The following is a 20,983-nucleotide window of genomic DNA, read 5'->3' on the forward strand; positions in this document are numbered from 1 at the left end:
TGAGGGTGTGGAAGATACCTCCATGATTGAGCGATGCCGTGGGAAGCCAGTGCTCAGGCAGGGTTTGGAGAAGCACTGAGTCACAGTGGCCCTGAGCCAGCAGCACACCCCTGCTACAAATGAGAACAGGCTGGGGCTCTTCAGACTGGAGAAGAGAAGGCTTGGGAGGGATCTAGCAATGCGTTTAAATGTGTGGTGGGGGTGGGTGGGAGAATACGAACAGCTTAGCAGCAGGCTGAGAGGCAACAGGCACAAACCGACTGCGGGAGAATCCATTTAAACATCAGGAAAAATCTTTTACTGTGAGGGTTGTCAAATACTAAAGCAGGTTGTGCAGGGTCTCCATCCTTCAAAAACTTGACACACAGGTGATCCTTCCTTCAGCGTATGGCACTTCCATGTTCACTTATTGCTCGTTGTTTAATCTAGAGGAAAGTGATAGATGATACAGAAAACAATTGGGACTGGTTGGCTCACTCCACTTGTAACAGTGTAAGAGCATGCTGGGTGCTGATAGTGGTGAGTTTTCAGTAAGTCTGCAAATTAACACTTTGGTTTCAAAGCCCCAGCTGCTGACAGAGAACCATTCTTTACTCTGTCATTATTTCATGATGGAGACTTTTCTGTTGCCTCTCAACATATCCTTCATTTTCTCCCTTTTCTAGTGGCATGCTGTTTCTTACATATGCAAGCTCCTGATATGAAAACTGTAATGTTATTGAAGTATATTTGGTGTACTTTAGATACAAAAAAAAACATTTTACCAGTGGGCAGTGAATGCATAGAAAGTTGTATGGCTTTTTATCACGTTGGCTACAAGGTTGAGTTGTAGGAGGGCTTACTTGCACGGATACAACCTGCTCATGAAGGAAAATATTGGCTTCCGAGCTGGAGCTGGCTCCAGAGCAGTGCTAATGTGGTGTTGCTGGGCTCTCCTGCCTCAGCTGGTTTTTAATAGAGTCGGTGCCAGTGGCTCTCCATCCATAACGCAGTTAATTTGTAATTTCAATACCAAGGAATATTAGAGCTGGCTGTACGGTGGAAAATTAATCCTCGCTTGCCCCAGTTGTAAATGATAGCCCACATTTACAATGACTATTACTCTCTTAAATCATTCAGGTTTCTGCATCTTTTCCCCTTCTGGTGATGCGCTGTAGTTGATGTGTGCAGTAAAGGAGGCAGATGAGATTATGAAATAGCTGCTTTGCAGCAGGGAGTTTGGGGAAATGTTCAATAGTACAGTCGTTGAAGGCAGTAGGCCTACTGAACTGTTCCTGAAACTGTAGTGCATTTTAGGACTTTTGTTACGAACATGCACTGACCAACTGTACAGCACGCAGGCAGGCTTTAACCTGCTTTGCCAGCAGGAACGTGCTGCCCAGCCAGTGCCTTTGGGGCGCTGGGGACACGGGGACAGGCTCTGTGCTTCAGTGTGCGGGCTGCCATGCAACCAACACAGAAAGGTGACTGAGCACTGATGCAGGTTGCCCAGAGAGGCTGTGGGCTCCGTCGGAGATCTTCAAAAGCTGCCTGGACGTGATCCTGGGCAACCTGCTCTAGGTGTCCCTGCTTGAGCAGGGGTTGGACCAAATGACCTCCAGAAGGCCTTTCCGACCTCGACCATCCCGTGATGCTGTGACCTCCCCTGGGTCACAGCCCCCCTCTGAGCTCTGCTCATGGGGCGCTTGCCTGGAAGGAGGTTGTCCTTGATGCTCCTGAGCATTTAATGCAACAGCAGCAGCTTCAGCGCACGAGCTAGCAAGGAATTAGAGAATGAGGCAAGTTCTAGCTCATGCTGTGCAAAACTTCATGACTAGCTCTGTCATGAGGGTTACCATTTGTCCAACTTTCCCCACACCATGAATGACTAAACAGCTTGTAGCCATCTTCTAGGAGCTAAGCTGCTTTGATAAGCTCAAAATGCTAAAACGAATCAAAGGACATGCTTTAAACCTCTGCACTGCTTTTTTTCCTCAGATCTGTCAAATTTAAACAGAGACTTGCAAGCACTTCCTCTGCTGTATGTTCATCTTTGTTAAATGATGCAGGATCTCACTGAATTCTGTTGAATTAATCCACAGAGAGCCTTAGGATTATTCCTTAATTGCATCCAAAACAACTTTTTTAGATGATGAATATTATGTATTGCACAGAAGCATGCCTCAACCTTAACTTTGAAGCACTTCACAAATTAATGTTTAATGAAACAGTTTGCCTTGAGGTTTTTGCTGCACTATCTAACTGGCTGAATGCTAGCACAAGCAGGGGCCATTTCATCTCCTGGACAAGCCTTGCTGCTTTAATGTGGCATGTGCTTTCCTGTTGTGTCAAGCCACTCAGTTTTCAGTACTGCTCTTTTCTGTCCATATCTCCCTGGCCTGCAAAAATACCGTGTGCCTCACCCCGCAACAAAAACGCAACAGAAGGCTCTAATGGATTGATCACTTAGAAAACCTTGTTTATGGGACTGTTTACTTGAGCTAAAAACATGACTAGTATCACAGTTTTGTGATATAGATCACGTGAATGCTAGAGGTCTGGTGGCTGATAAACAGAACGATAACACTTGTTTCTCTTCTTGGCTGCAGGTGTTTACTGTAATTTTAATGGAATGTTTCTGAGTCAGCTATCAAAGGTAAACGCTTCCCAGCTTTTGGACTTTGGATTCTGTAATTCTACAAAAGTTGCCTCTGTTGGTGGGGGTGCCTCATAATTTTGAGAACACAGAAGTATCTGAAAAGGGCTTTTCAGAGGATCCCTCTCTGCCAGTGCCAGGATACTTTTGTTAAACTGATTTCATGAGCCATTCTGCAGTGTACGGTGTTTAAAGCGGAATTCCAAGTAAAATCTCATATTTCTATTGTGACAGAGCAGTCGTGGTGTTGGAATCAGTCAGGATCCCAGGAGGGTACTTAGAGAAACAGCAGTCTTTGATGCAGAGCTAAGTTCTGCGCTGGCCCCAGTGCTTGATGGTGTGGTGGCACTGAAGGAAGCAGCACGTGACAGTGACGAGAGCGACAGGATTGCAGAAAAGCCTGACAAGACATCAAGTCCAAGCTCCTGCCCAAGCATCAAGGTCAGACCAGGTTACTCAGGGGCTTGCGTGGCTTTCCCTTTGTAGTTCTTGGGCACTTTAAAATGAGCGCTTTATGTCATCAGGATGGGGAGACTCGAGCACAGAGGGGCGAGGGAGGCTGTGGTCACCCTGTGGGTCAATGGCAAAGCACAGGGTGGGTTGGGTTTTACAGGTCCTTTTCCAGTGCTTTGTCCCTGCCTTGTCTCACTTTCAAAGTTGGGCTGTGGTAATTCAGTGCTCAGAACAGGCAGCTCTCAGGTGTAAAGGAAAGGCTGAGAGCTGGTGTTTTTCAGCCTTGAGAAGAGAAGGCTCTGGGAGATCCCATAGTGTCCTTCCTGTACCTAAAGGGGACTTTTAAGGAAAGAAGGAGGAACAATTTTTACCAGGGCCTGTACTGTGACAGGACAACTAGTATTGGTTTTAAACTTAAAGAGGGTAGATTTAGACTAGATGTAAGTAGGAAATTCTTCGCTCAGAGGGTGGTGAGGCCCTGGCACAGGCTGCCCAGAGAAGCTGTGGGTGCCCCATCCCTGGAGGTGTTCAAGGCCAGGCTGGATGGGGCCTTGGCCAACCTGGTCTGGTGGGAGGTGTCCCTGCCCATGGCAGGGGGTTGGGACTGGGTGGGCTTTAAGGTCCCTTCCAACCCAAACCATTCTGTGATTCTGTGATTGTTCTTTGCACTTGGAAATTGGTGGAAAGTCTGAGACAGGATTAGTGAGAAAGAAGGAAACTGTGAAAGGACTCGATTGCTCTAAGCGGTGGATTACAGGTACAAGAACTCAGTCTCACCAGCTGGTGAAGGAAGGCTTCAGGGAAGAGGCCAAGCATTTTGATGTGGGCACCGTCAAATCAGGAACATTGCATACTTTTGGTTTTGGAGAGGAAGTGCTGAGGTTGGACTTTCAGAGACTTAATTTGCAAACATGAATAGCTTATGTATTTTAAAGTAGTTTTGCTTGGTGGAAACACCTGTAACTTCCCTCAAGCTCCATCCAGCACCCCCTGCAAGTCCCACAGACCATCTCAGGCGCTTGCAGGTGGCTGCTCCGCTCTGCAGGTGCTGTGTGGGCTCAGCTCACTGCCCACAGATTGCTTGGGCATCAGCCAGGGGCGCGCATGGCACTAGTGGTGGTGGCACTGCGCTGGCAGGATTCCCCCCAGGCTGCCTAACAGTGCCAAGAACATTTCTTGCCTCCTGGCTTTTTTATTGAAGCTCTATGTGGTTTGCATGAGCCTCTCTGTGCAAGTATATTGTGGAGACATTAAACAGCATCCATGATAATGTTCACTGGTTTGTAATTCTCTCCATGCAGCTACGTCTGACCATGTTTTATTTAACTGGCTGGCTAGGGCAAGCTCTGCCTTGAAAGCCTGCAGCTCCTCCAGCTCAAAGCAATTCAAGGCACTTCTCCAAAGACTTTATTGGCTCAGTTCTCTGACTGCTGGTGCCCTGGAAGGAGCTGGGCGCAGCCTGGCTGGTCCACCTCAGTGGAAGGCTGAGGTGAGGGTGGTGTCTGCTGGGCCCTTCCCAGGTATGGCCACATCTCCCCGCCACCACCCATTGCCTCGTCCTCACCTCTGCAAAACCCCACGTCTCCTGCGTGAGCTGGAAGCCTCCACCTGGCCACGTGCCCCTCCCCTGCTCCCAAATGACATTCTGTGGTTGTTTTGGTTTTGGATTTATTTTTCCAAATAAATGGGAGGAGTTGGCTTACTTTAAAAGGGAGTGCATGGTTCTATTCATAGCAAGTCTTTAAAATACTTGTGGCGGCAATGCTGTAAGATAAGATTTTGGGGGGCTTCATTTCAATGGAAAGACGAAAGAAAATCAATTTTCTGTTTATGCATCATCTCTGGTTTGAATTTAAAAGTGCATAAGCATGATAGTAAAAATATAAAACTTCTCATACTGTTACCAGCTCAGCTGCATAAGCTGCATTGCATATGTTGTATGTATGCAAAGTGATCTGATTAATACCACAAGGGTTGTGCAATATAACCAGCTCAGTATTACTGAGCTATTGCTTCCCGCTCGCCCTGTATTGGGTTTATGTTGGCAAGGTTTTGGTAGCAGGACTGCTGCAGGGGTGGCCTCTGTGAGCAGAGCCCAGCAGCTGCCCCAGGTCAAACCAGAGCCAGCTCCAGCCGGCTCCAAAAGGGACCTGCTGCTGGCCAGAGCCGAGCCAGGGAGCAGTGCTGGTTGGGTCTCTGGGAGAACAGACTGAAGAAAGGGGGAAAAATAAAATAAAATAAAATAAAATAAAATAAAATAAAATAAAATAAAATAAAATAAAATAAAATAAAATAAAATAAAATACAAACAAACAAAAAACACACCAAAAAAAAAACTGCTGAGCAACAGCAGCTGGGAGAGAGGAGTGAGAAAGTGTGAGAGAAGCGGCCCTGCAGCCCCCCCAGGTCAGTGCAGCAGGAGGCCAGGAGGTGCTCCAGGCACGCAGCAGCAGTTCCCCTGCGGCCTGTGGAGAGGCCCCTGGTGGAGCAGGCTGTCCCCCTGCAGCCCATGGGTCCCACACGGAGCAGATCTCCACGCTGCAGCCCGTGGAGGAGCCCCCGGTGGAGCAGGTGGATGTGGCCTGGAGGAGGCTGCGGCCCATGGAGAGCCCCCGCAGGAGCAGGCCCCGGGCCGGAGCTGCAGCCCGTGGAGAGGAGCCCACGCAGGAGCAGGGGGTCTGGGGGGAGCTGCCGCCCGTGGGGGACCTGTGCTGGAGCGGTTTTCTCTGGGGAATGGACTCAAAGTTGGATAGCAAAGTTGCAATTCTAGTTGCAACCCAAATGCAACACTTTTACCTCTTAAAGAGCTCTACCTTCCATGCCAACATTGGCTTTTTGCCATGCTATGCTGTTAACTGAGAGGGCAGTGGTAAACTACAAGGGCAGAGAGTTATATATGGGATATATATATATTCACAAGAAAGGAACTATCAGCTCTGAAAAATATACAAGCTGTTAGAAAGCTCCTTTCACGTGATGTTTTCAGCCCTCAGCAAGGCATCTATACATTACAGTAACGGCTGTGTTAAACTACGTAATGCTATGTATCAGGAACAAGAGAGCACCAAGTCTCAGAAAGTCTGAGGTTTAACTCATGAAGTTAATTCTTTCACATAATGCACTGAGGAGGCAAAAGACAAGCGGGGGCCCATGTGAGCCCTGCCCTGGCTTCAGGTTGGTGCCATGCCTCAGGCTGTGATGCGCCAAGGCGCTGCTAACGGAGCACATCAAGCATGCTGAGCACAGGTACCCCGTGTCCGCTCTTTCAGAAAACATGCAAAGCAGATAGATACCCAATACTGATGACGTGCCATGCTCCAAAACATGCAGTGACCACAACAGAAAAGCTGTTCTTCTGTATTGAGTTATCGTGGCACCTTTCTTTATATGAGTTCAAGATTTTCTTATTGCATTTTAAAAAGCCCTGGAAATGTAGTACAACTGTATGTCTGGAGATCTTAGGTTTTTTATTTTCTTTTGCCTTAGAAAAGCGTAAATGCCATTTAAGCAAAGCTCACCCACTTCATGTGCTGTGCCAAAACCTATCTGAGTTACCATAGTCGCTGCTGCTCACTGTGTTGCTGTTTATGAGCTGAGGACCTACCCACCTTTTCCAGTTTTTAGGAACTTGCCAATGTAGTCATGATCATTCTGATTAGAATTTCAAATCACCTTGGTGTTGATTCCCCTTTTGTTCAGTAACAGCTCTTTGCATCTTTAGGCACCTAGCAATGCCAGGAATCTGGTCCCAGACCTTGGAACAACAAACAGAAATGGATCTGCTGGTAGCAACATTTGACTTGTTAATTGTTTGCCTATTTCACCATCTTAAGAGCAGAATCTCCTTCACCGTCAATACCTGTAGCGTATTAAACATACACATGCAGGCAAAATATAAAAAAAGTTGTCTTGCTTTTGCATCTGGAGTCCTGTTTCTTCACAGTGCATCTGTAGTGCTAATGGGACCAGAGTGAACTGCTTGATGGCCTCGGGCTGCCACCTTCCCCTCCAGCACCTCTCCGGGCACAACCCATGCCCAGGGGCAACGAGCCCCGTGTTCTTGGCAAGTGCTGGTGCTGCCAGGCAGAAGACAGACATTAGAGGTGACCTAGTTCTGCTTGGACAAAGTTTTGAGAAGGAAAAAGAGAAGGCATGTTTGGGAAACCTGCATGGGTAGAGTTACCGCACCCTGAAAGATCAGCTCTTGCTTTGTTTGAAGAGAACGGCTCCTCCTCAAGTCTTTAGCTTTTTTGCCAGCCAATGTGGAGGGATCAATTCCACCTTCAAGTACAGTTCTGAAAACAGCCAGCAACTGGAAAGCATGGGTCACAGCTCTTTTACAGTAAGACATCCACCAGCAGATAACACCGACTTTGGCGTTAACCCAGTGAATGGGAGACATAACCTGCTGTTACTCACTTTTATCACGGTACTACCAGGAGGCTCAGCTGACACACATCTCCATGGCCAGAATGTATCATCTGACAGCAGGCCCATGATGTCCTGACCTATCATCGCTTTGTTCTGACCTTAAGTTGTTCACAGTCTTACTCCTCAGGGCCTCATGTCAGCTTACTGTGATCATTACACCTCTTGAATCAGGAATCTATTGAATGTAGTCTGATCTCTCTAATCTGTACACAGTTTATTTTTATGCAGGAAATTAAAACTGCAAGATGATTGTATCATCCTGCACCTTCAATTTCCTCTGTATATGAGTACTGAATAACCACTGTTGCTTTGAGTTACTTAGAACAATACTTTCAATTGTTTGTTTGTTTTCAGTAGGCTTGCCTTGTTCTCCCCATGAAGAATAGGCTGCAGTTTTATTGATGCAGAATCGCAATGTTCCTAGAAAATGTAATAACATGTTCTTCTTTAATAAATCAAATTATCAGTCTAAGAAGATTACTTCTAAAGAGCGAAACAGTAGCTTGTTGCATAAAAGTGATTTTTTTTTTTTAAGAAAATTGCTTTGAATATTGGCTTCAAAATGTTAGAGGGCATCGTGTGTTGAGTGAACTTCCAGGATTTTAAGAAAGAATATTTGTAAAGAAAGATGTGCTAAAGCTGAAGGAGTGAATATGAACATAGGGGGCACCAGCACCCCTCTAAAAAGAGGAAATTTTAGCATGGTTGTTTGAAACAAATTGAGCTGTAGCACACTGAGAAAACAAAGGAGCATTCAAAACTTCACCCTCCAGTTTAAACCTGTACCATTTTTTAATGGACACGATTCTGGCTATTCCACGTTCAGCCAGAAACAGCACGAAGCAGGAGACACAAACGTTCAGATGTGAGGTTTATGCTGCCCGACCCAGGGGGAGCATCCGCTGCTGCCCAGGAGGGAGCGGGATCTCTGCAGAGGTGACTGCGAAGGTCACCGCGCTGCCAGGCTGACAGCGCTGAAGTGGGAAGCAAAAGAAGGGCAGAATAATATCATATTGATTCCAGATCATGTTTGAGGTTTTTTTATGTCTGTTTTAGCGCAGGCTGGTGCTGAAAGTCCACCTGGGGCTGTCCTGTGGGAACAAGACATTATATGTGTGAGCTCAATTCAATCATCTCCAGGCTTCTGCAGTCAAACTCTCCTGTGTGAGGGGATGGTGTCCTGTCCCCAGGCTATTAAAAAGAGAAGCTGGCTTCCTCTCCCTTTTATCTTTAAAGCCTCTTTTGTTGTTTGCAGGCCGATAGAAGAAAGTCACTTGCAAAGGGATGGAGCAGGTTTTTAACATCACAAGCAAGGACGACAGGAGGACATTCTGTGCTACAGAATTTGCAAGCATGCAAAAAAAAATGAAAGTTAGTAATATTAAAGAGAAAAGAAATAGAAAGAGCAGATTCAAAGCAAACTGCTCAGTTACATATTTTTTATCAACAAACTGTTGTGAGTGGGGATGGGTTTAGCAAGGTGTTAAGTTTGGAGGTAGGTCAGAAATCTAAATAAAAAAGGAATTAATTTTTTTCTGGCCACACAAAAGCTGCAGATCAAGTACCCCCACACCCTAATAAATAAATAAATAGGAAAAAAAGGGGGGCAAAGTCTTTCCATGAGTAGTGCATCGTACTATTTTTTACATCAAGCGCAATGCTGAGCTGGCATCCAAAAAGCCCTCACTTGCAAAAACGAGCTGCCAAGGCATACTCATGCTCTCAGGGACCCAGCCTGAAATAAATGTGATTTTTTAAAAAAGTGCTGAGCCTCTTCCTCCAGAAACTCAGGCCTTTTGGGGACAGCCAACAACCACTTTTCAGAATTCAATGTAGAGCCTTGGTTGCCCTCAGTACCTAGAAGCTTCCCAGACTGACAGCAAATATGAAACCATCAGTGTTAGGGTGCTTTAGGCAGCTCCCCTTCTCCAAGAGGCTGTAGTGACATACAGGGGAAAAAAATATTCCATAAATGTAGCAAATTTCAAAGCTGTGGAGAATGTGCTACAAGGTCTTCAAGGAAGTCTGGGAAATATCAGATAGTCCTGTTCATAACATCGGGGTTTTAACATGGTATATTGACACGGTGATAAAATCAAAGAGCTGCTGTGGGAGTAAAGGTGGATGGAGACCGCTGCTTTGGTTAGGTATGGGTACCCTGACTGTGAACACAAAGTCCAAAATTGGTAAGTATTCTTCCCATGGCCGTCCCCACCATTTCCAAGACACCCCGCTGGGCTGCATTGGGTCTGACCCCGGGCGGCCACCCTTAGCTTCTTATTATAGCAGAACTGAGAAATCTCCCTAAGCCTATTAAACACATTTGTCTCAGACCTGGCATGTGGTGCTTACACACTCCACCCCCCGAGAGCTGGAAGAGCATCTCGAGCTGCAGCTGGCGGAGGGGGCAGCATCCAGGAGGCTTTTTGAGTACGTTGTTCAACTGAGAGTTCTCACCATGTGGGGTGGAAACCTGTTAGTTAATTGCTATTTTGCCTTTAGGGACTGCAGCTAGAGTTTGTGCAAGAGGTGGATGCCAGCCGGGTGTCAGGTGGATCTCTTGGGGTGGGGAGTTTTAAGGAGTGGACACAGACTGGCTCCTCGAGCAGCTGCTTCCCAGGCGCACGCACGCCTTCTCAAGTTGTGATAAGAGGAGGAATTTTTCATATAAAAAGTAATATTGTGCTTGTCTCTTATCTGGGCTCCACCGAAATAAAAGGTTGGTTTCAGCTCTGTTTGAAATTATGTTCGGAAATAGCCAGCGTCCCTTCCCACTTGAACCTCTTGAATTGAGGCAACAGAGGAACGAAGCTTAAAAAACAGAGGAAACCTTGAGCGCTTTTTAGGAAAAACTAGCAGACAAAATTAATACCCTTGTACTTTAGACACCTGCTCAGACTGTATTTCTCACGCTGTATAATTTTGCCCCTAAGCTCTCTTTCTCGCTTTCCATCTACTTTGAGTAAAAATTTGGTAGAATGTCTCCAGGGAGTACAGCTCTGACAGATGTTCAAGTGATAAATATTTGCAGTCTGGGTAATTTGCAAAACTCGTGTCATTTTGTTGATATAGGATCTTTCTTTATTTTGTACTTTTTGTGCAAACATATAACTCTGGGAAATATATTTGTCTTAATCAAAGCAAAAAATAATTAAAAGAATTGTAACCGAAACTGCTGGTATTGCTTTTGAAAGTCCCAGAAATGGGATTTCAAGCAAGGCATGCTGTTTTTCAAATTTACTTACAATATACAAACTTGATTGAAAAAAATTATGTTTTAAATAATATATGGAATGGCAAGCATGTGATTTTTTAACTTTAATTTACTACAAGAATAAGCAAAGCAGAAAGAAGAAAAAAAAATATTTTACGTCCTATGGATTACAGGGAATGAATAGAAGGAGAGGTGAGAGTTCTGGTTTTTATGGCAAGACCTGAGTGTCAGCGTAGCAGAAAGGGGGACCCCTGAGCAGAGCAGTGACAAGCCCTTCATGTGGCTGGGTGCTCCTCCTGACGCTGGCACCTGGAGCTGGAGCCATGGCTCCATCTGGGGAGGCAGAAGAAGACCATCCCACATCTCCCCACTGCACCCAGCAACCTGTGGCTTATTGGTGTTCTCCAGCCTATTGAGCAACTGTGAACCTTTGAGAAGGAAAAAGAAAACTTCTGGTTTAGTTGGGAGCCTACTGTTAATTCAGTTAAGGAGTTTAATCTTTCTGTGCAGCTACATGTAGGACTGATGACTGCACCCTTTGGTAAGTATCTCAAGAAAAGGAGAAGAGTACTCATATCCCCTCCTTTAAGCAATATTTAGTCCAGGCCTTAGCTATCCCACAGTCCTGAGGGTGCTGGGAAAATAAGAACATTTTATTAATAACATCTACAGCAAGGCTGTGCTTACAGGTCATACCCTGTGCTGGGGCCACTCACGTACACTTCCTTCAATGCTGAGCAAAATAGACAAAAGACAAAATTTCTGAAGGACACAGACCTATTTTTCAAATGGGTCTAGAAAGGTTGCTCCACTTTTTTTTCCAGCACTGAGTTGTAAACTCAGCTGCTCAGGCATGCTACACGCACAGTTTGCTATAGGAGAAGCTGAGCATTAAAGGAATTTTTTGTTAAACCAGGATGTGTTTTGGTGAAACTTGACCAGCTTAGCTGCTTCTGATTTGGGGGCAAAGTTGTTGAAAATTAGGAGGAAGGAAAATCTACTCCTTGCATCTTATTTACGAAAAAGAGAGAATGAGCTTTGTGTCTCAGTTCCTGGATGAACTTGTTGTGTGTCTTGTTAGGACCTAGAGCTTTCAATAGCTTCCCGACAACTTCAAGGTATGATGGTATTTGTAAAGACCTGTTTCCCTTTTTTCTTTTTCTTCCTTTTTTTGAAAGATAAATCTTGTGGTATAGTGTCCACACAGGTTAAATTTTTGAACGTGTCCAGCACTTGTTTAGTACTGGATTTTTGCACAAATGCAGTTCATGAATTCTTTGCAAAAGCCTCCCATCATTTGGCCTTCAGACATAACTGCAGATTTCTGAAATCTGCAGAAACTTTTGTTTCTGCAAATACTTGATGTAAGATAACTTGATCACGTTAAATCAGAATAATATCCCCAATAAATACCGTGTGCACCTGTTGTAAATGAAATGCATTATAAGCAGGGGCTCCCATTTGCATCCTAATTTCTCCTGCAGGTCAGGCTGGTAAGTATCTGAAGTGCTCAAGAAACAGCAATGCAAGAGGATTTTCTAGACCCTGATCAAGGTCAGCTCTCTATGTGGAGGAGTATTAGTACTTCCAGGCTGGTGAGTGGAAGTGGAGGTATTTTCTAGATAAAGAAAAAAAAAAAAAAAGCATTTTACGCTGATGATACAATCGTTACCCTAGCTACTGCAACTCCTCTGGTGCCATTCCTTTCATTTGAATGAAGAATTGCTTTCTGAACTTCACCAACAAATTGATGGTGGGCAGCAGAGAAGCCAGAGACAGACTTCTCAGTGACATACAGGGAAAGGATCCAAGGTAACAGTCACAAGCTAGATGAAGGAAACTTTCAACCAAAACTCAGACACCTCAGTGAGAGGGTCTCATGCTGAAACTGGAGCCTGGGCGAGACAGGGCGTCTCCAACCCTGGAGACGTTCAACACTCGACTGGAGCTACCTTGGGACTGCAATGCAGCTTTGGAGTTGGCTCTGGTTTGAACAGGAGGCTGGATTACGTGGTCTCACGAGTAACTTAAGCTTTTCTAGGATTCACTGGAATTTGGGATCCATATTTCCTTTAATTGCATTGAGGCCACCTCCTTTTCCCATCCAGCCCCTGTGAAAGGCAAATATTTTAAATAAATATTTTCATTTTTCTTCAGCAGCTGCAAACATCCCTGCTTAGCCTAGTAAGGACATAGCGTCTCTCCGCTTACAGTTGCCCATTTTATATCCAACTGTCCTCTTGTTCTAAGATATTAAACTTCTCTGGGCAGTCACCTTCTTTTTTTGGATGTTCCTGTTTCAGTATTCGGCAATTCTACTGTAGTCTTGAAAACTTAATACAGCCATTGCTGTCAGGTAGTCATGAAAATGTATTTCTCCAAGCACGTCCCAAAGGGAGGACTGAGTGTATTTCTGCCTCCATCACACAAAGTTTCCTACAGATCTCCTGGTTCTTCTTGCTCCCCACCAGGCCCACCAGCACTGCTGCCACGCTCCCGTGTGGTACCTCGGGCAGAGGGCACAGGGCAGGGTACCCCTAAAGACCTGGAGCTGTGCAGCAAATATGCTCAAATGCTTGAGAATCCCTGGGGCTGACTGTCCTCGGTGTCTGCTGGCCCTTGCGTGCATGAAAAGGACTGTCCTGGTCCAGTGCTCCCCTCTGGGATGCAATCAGGAAAACCACGCTAGGGACCAAAGGGGACCAAGGCACTGTCAGGATGCTCTGAAGATCCGCTTCCCCCTCCTTCCCTCTAGCTTATTTACCAGTGCTGGCTGCATTTACCCTGGCCTTGGAGAAGTGGTCCAGAAGAAATAATTAATGCCATGGCTTTGAAATCCAAACAGAAAGTCGGGTTGCTGAGTACGGGAGATCAAGGCAAAACTCTAGTCTGAAGTGTTTCAGCCTCTCCTGCAACAAAGAGAAACTGCCTGTCGCTGCTGGCCAGGCATGCTTAAATCACCCGCACCTCAGTGAATCCGAAGCACGGACAACATCCAGCAGGCTTGAAAGCACAATTAAAGATATTTATGTGTGCTTCTGCTCGGCTTGGGGAAACCTGCTCACGCCGATTTTCAGGCTCCCAGCAATGGGTTTGCAAGTACCCTACCCAACCAAGGCACTGCCATCAGCAGCAAAATAATTAAAAGGGCTTTTTGCTGAAGTCTTATCTGCCTTGTAGCTGTAGCTGTATTTTTCAAACGCCTTGCAGAAGCTTTGTTTTTCCCTGGGAAAAGGGAGTGCAAGGTGTTTTTTTTTTTTAATTTTATTTTTATTTTTCAAGCTGGCAGCCTGGGCCCACCACTTACCCTGCAGGGCTCTGTCAGGTTCCAGGGGCTGCCATCCTGCCCGCAAAACCAGGGGCTGCCAGAAACCTGCCGCGGCCACCCCCAGCTCTCCTGGGGCCCAAGCTGGGCCCAGCAGCTTCGTCTCAGGCTGACCAGAAGATGGAGCTCCAGGGTCTCCCCCGCAGGCAGCCGCGTTAGGAAATGGGAGCCCGAGCACCAGGATTTGGGGTCTGCGGGCAGCGTGTGGCTGCCCTGGGGGGGGGCTGCTGTATCCTGGGGGGCTGCCTGCTGAATCCTGGGGGGCTGCCTGCTGAATCACACGGCTGCGGCACAGACCGCTGCGTGCAGGAGGCTGAAAACGTGTTTTGGAGAGGAAAGAAGGCACTGCCCCGAAATGCATCCAGGAGCGCAGCTGAAACGATGAACTGCGCAGCGATGCGCAGGGATGAAGCGAATGTGAATGAAAAAGCACTTACTTGGTTTGAGAGAGAAACGGAGGAAGGTGCGAAACAAGAAGATACCAGCTGCTGTCACAGGAATTACGTTTCCTTTAGCTGTAGCATTTTGTTCACTACACACAAAAGACCCCCCGCTCTTATTTTTCTCAGTGGTCAGAAAGCTGCCTTCCCTGGGAAAAACAAAGCAAAGCAAGCAAACAAACAAAAACCCCAACACACACAAACAAATAAACAAAAACCATCAGGGAAACAAAGGGAGATTCTTTTTTTATTGGGACTGGACCTGCCACCAAAACTCCCTTTCCAAAACACCTTTAAAAATCTTCCTGTTGCTGCAAAAGGACGGACAGGGGAGGCAGACTGAACCAGCTGTAAGGAAGAGAACCACGCACGGATGAGAGGTCAGTGGGAATTTGCAAAGATTAACAACTAAAGCCATCCGCACCCTGAAAACAAAATAATAATAATAATAAAATCAATACCCATATATTGTGTGGGAAATCCATGCAGCCACACCAAGATCCCTGGAGGCACTATTAGTCAAACTACAGGATACCCATGAGAAAGCCATGGAAGCCAAAATTATTAGCATCTTTCCTTAGCAGCCATGTTCAGGTTCACCACAGAGCCTTTTAGGATAACTTTTGAAAGAGAAATATGAGGTGATTCTCTGTTAAGCTCTTTTGGCAAAGATAACATCTTCCATGGAAGCCAGTCAGATTTTTATACCGCATCTCAGCTGCATAGCTCTGCACTTAAACTTAGACATCCCTACCCAACTGTCACGACATTAATGTAGAGCAGCAAACATTTATTTTTAAAGCTACTGTTATGGCATCCATATATTATGTATATTGTTTAAGAGAATTTTCTTTAGCTTAGCTTTTAAATAGATTAAAGCTGAGCTAATAGAAGTCAGGGTGAGTTCTACTGCTAGAGAATATCTAAAGGCCAGCTTCTAAGAAATTTGAAATCACCCAGCATTCATTTTGCAGCTGTGAAAAACTCTCTCTATATATATAACCATAATGCCAGATTGACTGCTGTTACTGCCTGGGGTCAGTAAATTCCCAGACTGACTTCAGGCCAGTTTCCTTCCCCCTGCTAGACTGGAAGAACACAGAAGTCTTTGAGAAGTCTGCCCTGCAGGATTTCTTTCCTCCGTCTCCTTCCTCCTTTGGGACTTCCCATTATAAAAGACCGGTGCACCTGCCTGTTTTCCTCCTTGGAGCCATTTCAGACAACACTGTGGGGTGCATGAAGGTACATGAGGGCGGATGGCAAGGACATCTGAAGGGACTGCTGCTGTGAACTGGCATGCTGGGGAGGGTCTGCTCACCAGCTCCTGCTGGAAAACCTTTAGGCAGTGTCCTAGGCATTGGGGAGTTGAGGGTTTCTTTCTCACTTTTACTAGGACACTTCAAAGGTAGATGCCTAGAATTAAAATCCAAGCTGAGCCAAGCCACATAGATACTTCTGGAATTAGGTGAGGAAGAGAGCCTGCTTTAATGAATGGGTAAGAGAGATGATTCTGAGCATTTAGTGTTGTTTGTGTAGGAAACACTCAAAATTGCACTTTATGCTGGAGACTTTTTTATTTTTCTCCTTCCCTCTCTCCTCAGGAATGCAAATAACTCTTTATTATGTTTTTGAATATATACCAAATATAAACTTATATATGTATATATATATATATTTACACTGTAATCCAGGGTCTCACTTGCCCCTCTGTTTAGAAGAAGAATTAAATGAAAATAGGGTTCCTAGTACTTCTGACAACTGAAACCTGAAGTCCCTCTCTCTGAAGGCCCTTTTTTGCAGAGAGGTGTTGCATGCATTACACTATGTAAAGTCAAAACCTTTGTTTGAGTAAGTACCTTATCTCTGCCATTAGCAGGAAAAAATCACAGCGTGGGAAACCACAGTGTGCAGGAAGCCTTTCTTCTGCCCTTTCTGCTGGGTCTTGAACTCTCCAGACAATTCCCTTCTCTCCTGGTGCATCAGGACACACATCTATAACATCCAAAAATTGGATGTCTTTCCTTTCTAAGGTATTTTCTAAGAAAATCTCTCATTTCCTTAGGGTGGTGGGGATGGTATAGCTTCATTATCGTAAATGCTTGATTTCACAGAATTTTCAAGCTCCACAATAGTCAATGAAATCTGTAGGTCTCCTGTGACACACACACAAACTCCTACTTTTAGGTGAAATGGAAACTTTCACGGTCAAAGAGAACCGTGAGCTGTTCCCATCCTACCAGTAACTGAAGATTGGAAAAGTCTGCTTCATCTGGTTGTCAGGTAAATATATATTTCCCATAGTAGCCTTTGCTTAAAATTTGGAAAAAAAAAAAAAAAAGAAAAAGAAAAAAAAAGTGAGATTCTTACAATCTGAATCAAACAAATAACACTAGCTGTTATTAACAAAACAATTAAACAAAAAATCCAGGAACTATTTTTTCTGTATTAAGCCTTGTGTCTGTCTACAAGCGTGAAGGGAAAACAAGACCATGATTCAAGCACACCATGATCCCACAGCGTGACAGATCTTTCTTTTCAGCAATATTACCTCTATAAAATTTTTCACTGAAAATTTCTGCCAGGTCAGCTTTGCAAGAATACCTTCAGGCTCTTAATATATATCTCTATATGGAAGTAACTAATGGGGTGAATGATATAGATGTCAGTTATTTCATTGCAAAAAGAAGAGCAGACACTGCTATTGCAGAACAAAAAGTGTCTGCTTCCCTCTGGAAGCACTCTTTTCTCAAGCTTATGAGCAAAGAAAGCCCAAAGTACTGCCTAAGACAACCAGGCTCTACATATCCACTACCGGTGAGCTGAGACCCTTCTTTCCTCATCAGAAAAGAACTTTTCAGTGCTTCTGGAACTATTTTTAGGATGCACATTTATTATTGGCCTTTTTATAGGCATCTATTTGATGCAAAGTCAAATAAAGTCAAATCAGTTTACTTATTTTTGTAACAAATGGGCCTTAGTTGACTTTGCCATTAACCTTTTTATTCCAAAATCAGTGTTCAGATGCAAGACTTCCACTGAACTGGCTGTTGGAGGCCAATTAGTGGGAGCTGATGTAGAGATCAGTCTGCAGAAGCAGTCTGTTCCTGAGATACTGAATAAGCAGTGTGCTTTCAGGAACACTGGGTAAAGATAAACAAGACTGAGAGAAAGGAAAGTCTGAGCAGATTTTTCTCTGTTAAAAGCAGCTGCTAAAGAAAGTGTGGTAGGCAAAAAGGCAGAACAAAGACAAAATAAAGCAAGATTCGGTGAATTCCTCTTTTGTAACTTACTGATAATGGGGATAAGATATATGAATCCATTAGCACCGAAAAATTAAAAGTATCAGAACAAAGTAAATCAAACACTGACAATTTGGAAGACCAATTAAATGAAGGAACGTTTGCCTTTGGCTGGCTGGGAGAGGATTTGTGTCAAATATTTATTAAAACACAGGCTCAGCATCCTGCCCAAGTTCCACGGAAATAAGCCTTCCCCCACACCCTATGCATACTCCTCTCGTCTCCTCTCGTCTCCTCTCGTCTCGTCTCGTCTCCTCTCCTCTGCTCTCCTTGAGTCTCCTCTCCTCTCCTCGAATCTCCTCTCCTTGAGTCTCCTCTCCTCGCCTCCTCACATGCTTTGGTTAATGCCATCCAGATCAATGTTCTGGGATGCAGATATATAGATATCTCCTAACACAAAATATGACAGGCCTTGGAATGCATGCCTGTAGCCACCCTCCCCGCACAGTGGCCACGACAAGCTCTTGATTCGCATGTTGTGCTTGGGGACACAGAGAGTCAGGAGAACAATGCCGTGGACTGACTGCCTTGTTCTCCCCCTGAATCTACTTTGAATTTCCTGTTAGTGTGTTCAACATGATAGATATCTTCCCTCCTTTTCAAAATGATGACCTATTTTTCTACTGTCACTGAGGAATACATTATCATAAACCATAGTTTTCACATTTATTGCCCTGGACTGTAGAATCATTATTTATAAGAATTATAAGGTTGTCTACATGTTTTATTTTCAGCATTAAATATGACTGAGGTTTAGAATGAGCTATTTTCCATTCTTAGCTTATTTTGTAGGCCAGAAGAGCTACATGTGGGTGTCAAAATACAAGAGGCTTCACAGTATTCAGAATTTCCCAAACTATTTCCAACAGTAGGCCTTGAAATGAGGCGAAATACCACTTCACATGTATAGACTTTTTTTCCTAAAAATGTAAAATTAAAATAACATCTGCTTGCAGGGAGAAATAATTTCAGGCTAGGACCTTAGGTTAGAAAAGACCCAAATAATACAGCAAAAAAAGAACGCTGTACTTTATAAAAGGAGTTCTGAGAAAACTCTTTGAAAGAAGCATGGCACATTTAAGCTGTGCATCTTTGTGTTTCTGATGTATCCAAACAGCCTTACCTCTGTCTCTTTCACAAGGTCAAGCTCTTTTTCTCTCCTTCAGATCTGTTTGCCTGTCATTTGGATTCATGCTCTTCCCTTGCAGGTAAAAGAGCTCTCCCACTGACTGACCTCCAGACTAGAGAAAACTTGGCTTGGAATTTTTGCCCTTATATGCTGACAACTAATACTAAAAGACAGCATAAAGGATGAGTCTTGCCCTCTTCTTGAGAGGAAGTTGGAAGGGAAATATCTAATGTTTTGGGTAGAATTAAAAAAAAAGAAAATACAGGCTCTACAAGTACAGATCTTATAGTGCTGAAGGGATAAGATCTCATCATCATGAATGCAAAAGGGGCCTTGTGCTTCAGGTAGGGTCACCAGCCTTGTCTTTTGCAACACTTATAGCTTATCTGACGCTCTCAATTAAGTAAAGACAAGTCTCTGAAGACAAACTTTTCATAGCTAAGCCTTAACTGCAAAGCTTGAGGCCCCGGAGCTTGACTGGAGAAGTGCCGAGGACTTGCAGCTGCCAACCTGATGGGGATGAGCTGTGCTCTGGACACGGGAGCGGTACGTATTGCTCTGAAATGTCACCTCCTACACCTCTCCAACTGAGCACTCCAATTAATGTCACTGTGTGTCAGCCTTCCAGCAGTAAGACCTGACTATCCAGCTCTATTTCTTTGTACCTCAGAAGGAAAGTTAACTCGCAAAATCATTGAGATTAACCACAGTGAATAAACTCATGATGAACCTAGTAATTCAGGCCTAATTAACAATTAACAGAGCAGTGTTTACTAAATAAGGCTGAGAGTTTCAACTTGTTCAGGCAAATAAGGCTCATCCTGTGTCCTGCGTAATGCAAGGGGGTCTGAGAGAAAGGAGGTGCCCCAAAGGTCACCTCACAGGCCGCTGTGGTGGGTTAGGTAACCCAGGCTCATAGGCCACCTTCGTCCCAGCACCTTCTCCCTTCTGCAAGCTTCCCCTCGCACCCTCAGTGGTTTTCTGAGGCCATTCTTGTGCATCCTGCTCTCAGAGTTGTCACTGCTGTGCTTGGCTCTCCTTGTCCCCAGTGATGCTGTTGGAAAAACTTCACCTTCCCTCGCTCAGTGAGAACATGTGGAAGCAATGAGTCGAAGCTGGCCAGGAGGCTTCCCCAGCAGCCACAGAGGAGGTTTCACACAGGTGGGATGTGACAACTTTTAGACATGCCTGTATGCACATAGATATGCTGGCTAGAGAAGGTGTCAGTAGGAGTAACTACAGGTGGGTAGGTAAGGCGATGGTTCTCCTCTGCCTTCAAGGTGAACTTGCATGCAGGGGGAACAGGAATAAGAGCTTGATCCCCCCCCTCCCCCCAAAAAAAAAATCTATGCCTGTGAACAAATGGGTGAAGAAAACATTTCCAGTGAATTCCCTGGAGACAAAATGTGGCCAAATTCAAATCAGCTGCTTCACAGCTGCTGCCAGGTACTGTTGTTCTTGGTTGCTGATCAGCTCAACATTAGGAACAGGTGAGAAAGGCAACGTGTCACCAATAGGCTTGGACTACGGTTTGCTTTGCTTTCACCAGTCAGCCCCATAGCTCTGTTTTCTGTATGTTTCAGCAGAAATCCAGGGCTACAGAAAAGTCCCAGGCTTGCTCTGTTTTTGTGAACTATGCTACCCTTATCCATCTGTGTTTTTACAGTGAGATCAAGAAGGTTTTTCAAATTTCTTCTACGAGTATTTGTTTAGTTAATGTTCTCAAATATGGTTAGATAAACCAAACTATCCTTCAAATGGATCCTGGGAATTGCAGCAGGATAATTGTGTCTTCATCTTTCAGAAACTCCTGTTCATAGCTGTGTTCTGCTGTGGAAAATACCACTTCTAATTGTCCTTGCGTGTGCCATGCTTTGACAGCATGTTTTTCTGAAAACAGATTTCTTTAGCTACAGCTAACATTAGAAGAGTAGTAAAATATGCAAAACTCACAAATATGATATATTTAAGAAACATTTCAGATTTGTCTATATTGTACAAGTTCTTGAGTAAATGCAATGTATCTCTGCTAAGAAGAGTTTGTCTACTCCAAAACA

Source organism: Anser anser, assembly GCF_964211835.1.
Source record: "Anser anser genome assembly, chromosome: 3".
NCBI classification, from domain to species: domain Eukaryota; kingdom Metazoa; phylum Chordata; class Aves; order Anseriformes; family Anatidae; genus Anser; species Anser anser.